Genomic DNA, 9006 nt, shown 5'->3' with positions numbered 1-9006 from the left:
CCACCTCCTGGGCCAATGTCAGGACCCATAGCAGAGGGTGGACCCTGCAACCCAGATCAGGTGTCAGAGTAGAAACCCTCAGGCCCAGAACTCAGACCTCCCGAAACTGCTGGCAGCAGAAGTGGCCACAAGCCTGGCTGGAGGAGACCAGCCTCCGGCTGCCCAGGCCACACAGGCGTCACCAGGTAGGGGTCCTTCACCAGGTCCGCCTGCCTCCCCTCCAAGCCCCTGACCATCACGAGGGGTGAGTCTTGTGTGGCCTGATGATGGGCAGAGATGGAGCATTTTCCAGGGAGCTGTGGCCAGGCATGGAGAAGGCAATGGCACCCCACTCCAGTACTTTTGCCTAGAAAATCCCATGGACCGAGGAGCCTGGTAGGCTGCAGTTCATGGGGTCGCTAGAGTCGGACACGACTGAGCAACTTCACTTTCACTTTTCACTTTCATGCATTGGAGAAGGAAATGGCAACCCACTCCAGTGTTCTTGCCTGGAGAATCCCAGGGAGGGGAAGCCTGGTTGGCTGCCGTTTATGGGGTCGCACAGAGTCGGACACGACTGAAGCGACGCAGCAGCAGCAGCAGCAGCAGTGGCCAGGCAGGCATGTGCCAGCAGGACCCAGGAGAAGGAGAAGTGGATATTGAGGATCTGGAGCAAATGGTGGAACTTGCCTGGGGAGGGGGAAGGTACTGATAAGGGCATTTTCCAAATCCTGGCAAGGACACCCGGACTGGGTCTTAAGAGGCTGCTGGAATAGCTCGTGGGAGACTGAGGACGACAGAGTCTGGGGAAACGGGTAGAGCTGGGGGATGTATTTGCAAGAGGACCTGCAGCTGATGGAGAACAATAAGGAAGCCCTGGGAGGGAGCTCCCAGGCCCCCATGGCATGGCTGTCACGTCCTTAGGTCTTTGCTGGGTGCTGGCTGGACACGGTGGCTCCTTCCTCGGGGCCAGAGCAAGATGGCAGCCAGTCTTTAATGTTATCTCACAAGGGACATCCTGTCACTTTGTCACCTTTTATTAGAGGCAAGTCGAGTCTGCACTCAGGAGAGAGGACTTCATGAGGGCGTGGATGACAGGGTAGGGTCCTGGGGCAGTTAGAGGAGCCCCCTCAGGGAGTGGGGGTGGGCAGCCATGAGGGCATTGCTTCATTTTTATCCCCTAGAAAGGTCAAGGGTGGGTGACCCTTCCCTGACACTCCAGACCCGAGCCTCGACCCAGGACAGAGGAGACCACTCAGATATCTCCAGAGCTGCAGATGAGGGTGTTGACCCTGAGACCAAGACATGAAGGAACCATGAGGCCTCCCTTTTGGGTGGGGGCGTCCAGACTCTTAAAGACCTAAGACACAGACTCCTTAAAAAGTTAGACATGGAATCACCATGTGATCCAGCAAGTCCACTCCTGGGTGTATTCCCAAAAGAACTGAATATGGGGCTTGAACAGATATGTGTACGTTCGTGTTCATAGCATCACTATGAAATATACATTTTTAAATACATATTTTAAAATATATATATTTATTATTTATTTATTTTAGTTTTTGGCTCTGCTGGGTCTCGGTTGCTGTAAGTGGGCTTTCTCTTTATGTTACTTGTTATATTTTATTGTATTTTACCACAATGAAAAAAATTTTAAGTCTTAAGATGCAGGGAGGCTTATACATGTCATACCTTTTTTTTTTCGAATCTTTTAAAAATTTTATTTATTTATTATTTTATTGAAGGATAATTGCTTTACAGAATGTTGTTATTTTCTGTCAAACCTCAACATGAATCGGCCATAGGTGTACATATATCCTCTCCCTTTTGAACCTCCCTCCCATCTCCCTTCTCATCCTGCTGCTCTAGGTTGATACAGAGCCCCTGTTTGAGTTTCCTGAGCTGTACAGCAAATTCATACCCTTGTTTAATTCTGGGGCATGACTGCTGCCAGCACTAGCCATGAAGCGGGGCCCTGAGCGCAGCAGCCCAGCAGGCCAGCTCCTCCCTCAGCCTCCGCTGAGTCCTGCAGGCACCCACCCAGGGAGCGTGCTTCCTGCGTCCTCATCAGAGGGGAAGTGGTGGCATGTTCCCCTGCCCTGGGGCCCTGTCTCCGCGGCTGCTGCCGCCAACTCTAATATTGGGAAACAGGAAAGATGTTTCTGGTTGTGAGTTGTTGGAAACTCAACTAGCTGGTTGGAAGGATAAATGGATGGAAAAACAACATGCTTTAGGGTCCAGCCTGACCCTGACCCTCACCGGGGCCTGGTGGACCCTCTGGAAGGAGTGACCTGTAGAGCCCACAGTGACCAGACCTCCAGGGATGATGGGGTCCAGGGCTGAGCCTGGACACTGGGACCTGTGGTGGGAGGTGAGCCCCCCTGCCCAGGGTGCAGAGTGTCCCCAGATAGCTGACCCCTGCTGCCAGGTGTGGCCCCTGCAGTGGCCGTGCGTGGCAGTGTAGGCAAGGGTGGCTAGTCCTCCAGTTCCCCTCACTGGGAGCTCTGTGTTGGCTGCTGGAAGAGAGGGAGCCCCACCGGGGTCCTGGGCTTCCTGGTCACCCTCCTAGGGTCTGGAAAATAAAGCTGGGCCCAGTTAGCTTATGTGAGGAAGGAGCTGGTCGACCACAGTGCAGAAGATGGGGGTTGGAGGATGAAGGGAGGATGCAAAGACGCGAGAGACCACACCGGAAACTTGACCAGCCCCTCTCAGCACCCCTTCACTGCACCCCATGTCCAGTGCCCCCAGGGCCTACAGTAATGGGTTTCCTCTGAAGCCCTCTCTCCTCCCAGCCCTCCCTTGTTCCACTGGAACCCCACCATCACACCCCCAAAATTATTCACCAAAGGCTGCTGCTGCTGCTAAGTTGCTTCAGTCGTGTCCAACTCTGTGCGACCCCATAGACGGCAGCCCACCAGGCTCCCCCGTCCCTGGGATTCTCAGCCAGAGCCTTCTTTCCACACTCTGCCCCCAGGCCAGCTGGGATCGAGACCCTGTTGCAGAACGCCCACTGTCCCCAGCAACAATCAGAACAGACAGATGCTCCCCACGGGACAGACTGGCCACAGGGTCTGGTCTTGCCCCCTTGTATCTTTCCCAGCCAGCTTTCAGACCACACAGAATGGCTCTGCACTCTCCACCCAGTCATCCGCTGGCCCTTCCGGGCTTGATCACGGTACCCTGTGAGTCCTCGTGGCTTGCCCTCCCCCATCCTTCCTGCCTGCCCCCTCCTCCAGGAGTAAGGCTCTCGTGTCTGAATCCTCTCTCCCGTCAGCCCAGTAGCCCACACTGGGTACTGGTGATGCTGGTGGAGTGTCCGGTCGTGGACCTGGGTCATATCCCCTCTCCCAAAGGCTGGCTGAGCTCCAGGAAGGCTGAGGGTCTGGAGGAGCCCCTGTCCCGAAACCTGAGTTCTCCTCCCACCTGGGCCAGGCCGCTGCCCTCTCTCTGAAGGCGCTGGGTTTTACCCTGGGCGGGTGGCTTTGATGGGATCTAGACCCTCGCCTTTTGGAGTTTTGTATTAATACTTTCTAGACCACTGCTGTTCCTGGAAAACATTCCAGCCAACTTTTCCTTTGGTCACCCTCCTTTCATCTTGGAAGGCAGCCTGGCAAAGGGGAGCCCCGTTAGCCCCTGCTAGGCAGCAGTCCCCCCAGTCATTGGGCCTCCCTACACCTCCGGCTCTGAACCCTCCTGGCCATAGTGTCACCAGGCTGCCACCCAGCGGCCACTCGGGGAGTGGACAGCTTTCTGTTTGGCAACCGGCCTGCTGGATGGACCCACCCAGGCCCAGCTGCTTCTCCCATCTATTTTCTCCCTCACCCACTCACTCATCTGTTCACTCATTCATTCACTTAGCAGACCACTGGGAGCCCAGCTGAGCCAGGTCCCGACGGATCTCATGGCTGGAAGGACTCAGCCAGAGAAAGAGCTCAGCCCTCCTCCCAAGGGGCTGACTTTCTAGCTGGGACACAGATGGGGTCCAACAACTGGGGATGGTGGGATGAATTGGGAGATTGGGATTGATATACATACACTGAAAGCGAAAAAGTGTCAGTTGCTTAGTCATTTCCAACTCTTTGCAGCTCCATGGATTGTAGCCTGCCAGGCTCCTATGTCCATGGAATTCTCCAGGCAAGAATCTGGAGTGGGTGCCTTTCCCTTCTCCAGGGGATCTTCCCGACCCAGGGTTCGAAGCTGGGTCTCCTGCATTGCAGGCGATTCTTTACCATCTGAGCTACCAGGGAAGCCCCATAAATACACCACCATGTGTAAAATGTAGTGGGAACCTTCTGTATGGCCCGGGGAACTCAGCTCGGTGCTCTGTGATGACCTAGAGAGGTGGGATGGGGGGGCGGTGCAGTGGAAGGGAGGTCCAAGAGAGAGGGGATATACGTATGCATATAGCTGATTCAGTCCATTGTAGAGCAGAAACGAATACAACATGGTAAAGCAATTATACACCAATTTAAAAAAAAGGCAACTCTTTTCTGGTTTTCAGGGTTCAAGGAACCATGAGCAGCAGTCTCCTGAGACACCCTCTATAGGCAGTGCAGGAAGTCCTGTCCAGGAACAGCACAAGCCCTGGAAGTGTTTGGAGACGGTGGAGCTTCAGGGCAGCCTGAAGAACTGTGACCCTCAGAAGGGCAAATGCTTCCCAGGCACTATCAGGCTTAATGCCCTGCTTGTGGTGTCCACTCCCCACCCCAAGTATGTGTCCTGGGGGACCAGCAGCAGTGTGATAAGGCCAAGGCTTGGCTATCCCCCACATGGACAGCACGGTGCTGAAGAAACTCAACAAGAGCAAGAAACTGGTCAAGAAGCTGGCCAAGAAGTATGATGTCTTTCTGGCTTCAGCGTCTCTCCCTGATTAAGCAGATCCCACGAATCCTGGGCCCAGACCTGAACAAGGCTGGCAAGTTCCCATCCTTGCTGACCCACAGTGGGAACATGGTGGCCGAAGCGGATGAAGTGAAGTCCACGATCAAGTTCCAGATGCAGAAGCTGCTGTGTCTGGCAGTGGCTGTTGGCGACGTGAAGATGACAGACGAGGAGCTGTGTACAACATCCACTTAGCTGTCAACTTCCTGGTATCATTGCTCAAGGAAAGTTGGCAGCACATCAGGGCCTTGTCCATTAAAAGCACCACGGGCAAGCCCCAGCAACCTGTACTAAGGCATAGCTTAATAAACCATACTCCACACACACAAACAAGAGGCAAGATTGAAACTTCCATTGAATTTATGTCAGAAAATACTTGAGATTGGTTGAACTACCTCACAATAAAAATTAAACCCATCAGACTGATAAAACAAAAGCAACCGGGCAGATGACAGGAGGGATGAGAAAGTAGGGGGGCTCCTTCTGTCCCAGCCTCACGGATTCTGCCTGTCATTCTGCCCGGGGCCACGTTGTGGGCGAGAAGATGCTGCTTCTGTGAGAGTCGTGGCCTCCTCCCCCCAGGCTGTGGCCCGAGTCATCAGTGGACTGCATCTGTTCCAGGGGCTCCCCCACTCCACCCAGCTTCTCTCTGCATTTTTAACTCACCTGTGAGGACTGTCCTTTTTTAGTTTTAGTAAATCATTCTTTATTTTTGGCTGCACTGGGTCTTCGTTGCTGCTCGCGGGCTGTCTCTAGCTGCGGCAGGTGGGAGCTTCTCTTCATTGTGGCGTGTGGGTTTTAGGGCTCATGGATTTAGTTGCTTCGTGGCCTGTGGGATCTTCCTGGACCAAGGGTGGAAGCCATGCGCCCTGCATTGGAAGGCAGAGTCTTAACCACTGGACCATCAGGGAAGTCCCTGTTTTCTTTTAACAGCTTTGTTGAGACGTAATTCACATACCATATAATTCACTCATCTGAAGCGCACAGTTCAGTGGTTTTTAGTGTGTTCACAGCCATGCAGCTGTCACCACAGTTAATTTTTAGAACACTTCATCACTTCAAAAGGAAACCTCCTGCCTTCTAGCCCCCATCCCTCAGCCCTCCATTCCTCCCAGCCCTGCTGCTGCTCTGCTGCTGCGTTGCTTCAGTCGTGTCCGACTCTGTGCGACCCCATAGACAGCAGCCCACCAGGCTTCCCGTCCCTGGGATTCTCCAGGCAAGAACACTGGAGTGGGTTGCCATTTCCTTCTCCAATGCATGAAAGTGAAAAGTGAAAGTGAAGTCGCTCAGTCGTGTCCGAGTCTAGCAACCTCATGGACTACAGCCTACCAGGCTCCTCTGTCCATGGGATTTTCCAGGTAAAAGTACTGAAGTTGGGTGCCATTGCCTTCTCCCAGCCCTAGGCAAGTGCTAATACACTCTCTGTCTCTATGAGTTTGTCTGACTCTTTTCACTGAGCTTAATGTTTGCCAAAGCCTTTGACTGTGTGGATCACAATAAACTGTGGAAAATTCTGAAAGAGATGGGAATACCACACCACCTGACCTGCCTCTTGAGAAACCTATACGCAGGTCAGGAAGCAACAGTTAGAACTGGACATGGAACAACAGACTGGTTCCAAGTAGGAAAAGGAGTACATCAAGGCTGTATATTGTCACCCTGCTTATTTAACTTATATGCAGCTACATCATGAGAAACGCTGGGCTGGAAGAAGCACAAGCTGGAATCAAGATTGCCGGGAGAAATATCAATAACCTCAGATATGCAGATGACACCACCCTTATGGCAGAAAGTGAAGAGGAACTAAAAAGCCTCTTGATGAAAGTGAAAGAGGAGAGTGAAAAAGTTGGCTTAAAGCTCAACATTCAGAAAACTAAGATCATGGCATCGGGTCCCATCACTTCATGGGAAATAGATGGGAAAACAGTGGAAACAATGTCAGACTTTATTTTGGGGGGCTCAAAAATCACTGCAGATGGTGTTCGCAGCCATGAAATTAAAAGACGCTTACTCCTTGGAAGGAAAGTTATGACCAACCTAGATAGCATATTCAAAAGCAGAGAGATCACTTTGCCAACAAAGGTCCGTCTAGTCAAGGCTATGGTTTTTCCAGTGGTCATGTATGGATGTGAGAGTTGGACTGTGAAGAAAGCTGAGCGCCAAAGAATTGATGCTTTTGAACTGTGGTGTTGGAGAAGACTCTTGAGAGTCCCTTGGACTGCAAGGAGATCCAACCAGTCCATCCTAAAGGAGATCAGTCCTCCTGGGTGTTCACTGAAAGAACTGATGCTTAGGCTGAAACTCCAGTACTTTGGCCACCTCATGTGAAGAGATGACTCATTGGAAAAGACCCTGATGCTGGGAGGGATTGAGGGCAGGAGGAGAAGGGGATGATAGAATATGAGATGGCTGGATGGCATCACCGACTCGATGGATGTGAGTCTGAGTGAACTCTAGGAGTTGGTGATGGACAGGGAGGTCTGGTGTGCTGTGATTCATGGGGTCACAAATGGTCGGACACGACTGAGTGATTGAACTGAATTGAACTGAATGTCTTCAGGGTGTAGCTGTGTTTTAACAGGAGTGAGGGTTTCATTCCCTTTAAAAGCTGGATAGGTCCACCTATTGAATGGATGGACCACGATTTGTTTATCGCTTCATACACAGATGGACTTCTGGAGACTGTGATAAGGCGGCTGTGATCACCCATTTAACAGCCTTTCATGTGGACACATGTTATCATTTCTCTTGGGAATAAACCCAGAAGAGGAATTGCTAGGTAACATGATAACTCATAGGGCTTCCCTGGTGGCTCAGCTGGTAAAGAATCGGCCTGCAATGTGGGAGATTTGGGTTCAATCCCTGGGTCAGGAAGATGGGAATGGCTACCCACTCCAGTATTTTTGCCTGGAGAATTCCATGGACAGAGGAGCCTGGCGGGCTATAGTCCATAGGGTCCAAGAGAGTTGAACAGGACTGAGTGACTTAATACTTTCATAGCAACTCTTAGTAACTAAACAATGACAACCATGGTAACTCTATATTTAATTGATGAACTGCCAGCCCTGAGAATCCTTTAATATCCACGCCTGACCCAGTCACAGCCCTGATCAAGGCCCTCTGACAGTGTCTGACCTCATAGCCCAGGCCCTGCTGGCCCACCTTCTGCCCTCCACCCTCCACCCACTGGCTTCCATCCTGGACTCAGCCCCCAGGCTCCCGCCCACTGCAGGGGTTTGGCAAGCACCAGGTTCTCCACATGGAGCTCTCCTGCCTCCCTCCTGCTTTTCTTCTGTCCTCCCAGAATTCCTCCCAGAAACACAGGCAGGCTCCCAGAAGTCCTTTCCTACTTTGCTTCCATGGCGTTTATGCAATTAGTTAATTAGAATCCACGTCTGGAGGCACCAGAAGGGCAAGTACTCTATGTTTTAAAGTACATAATAGATTGTGGTACTGGATTACAAAACCTAATACAATTTTTTTTTTTCATGGAAAAGAAAAGCACACAATAGATGTTTCAAATTATTCGGTAGAAGAAGAAATTCTTTGAGCAAAAGGCCATCCAGACCTGTTTTAATTTCTAAATAGGATTGGGATGGGCTGAGCTCCCTTTTGCCTGCATAACTTTCTGCAGCCCTCGGCTCTTTTCTGGTAAGAGTATTTTGGTTTCCTTTTGGGGTCTCTCTCCCCACTCTTAGTCTAGGGGAGGTTAGAAACCCATATTGGCCAGCCAGTCTGTCCTTGGCAGCTGAAGTTGGTTCACAGAGGCAAATGGCTCAGGTGGGGGCAATGAGAAGTCACCCAGGTCTGCTCTCGTTTTCTCCATGGAGACGGTGAGCTGGCACAATGTGGCCAGGATTTCAGAAGAGACTGCCCAGGAATGAAGCCATGTGCAGGAAAGTCAGACTGAAACAGGAAGAGAGATGGATGACACATCCGGTTAAGTCATGCCTTATGTCCAGGTGAGTCAATACATTCCCCCATGCAGAAATCCGTTTGAACTGGGTTTCTGTACTACGTAATCAAACGATTCCTGATTAACGCAGGGTCTGCATGTGTGTGTGCTCAGTCACTTCAGTCGTGTCCAACTCTTTGTGACCTTATGGAGCCCACCAAGCTCCTCTGTCCATGGGGATTCTCCAGGCA

General features: G+C 51.6%; 1 pseudogene; it reads left to right on the top strand.

The window, feature by feature from the left end:
• The window catches only part of LOC105000587, a 21306-nt pseudogene extending 15325 nt beyond the window's left edge, over window positions 1-5981 (top strand).
• The last annotated feature ends 3025 nt before the right edge of the window (window positions 5982-9006 follow it).

This window comes from Bison bison, unplaced genomic scaffold (genome assembly GCF_000754665.1).
Source record: "Bison bison bison isolate TAMUID 2011002044 unplaced genomic scaffold, Bison_UMD1.0 scf7180017864371, whole genome shotgun sequence".
Classification (NCBI taxonomy): domain Eukaryota; kingdom Metazoa; phylum Chordata; class Mammalia; order Artiodactyla; family Bovidae; genus Bison; species Bison bison.
Note: the sequence above shows the minus strand (reverse complement) of the source record. Positions and strands in the feature narration are given on the sequence as shown.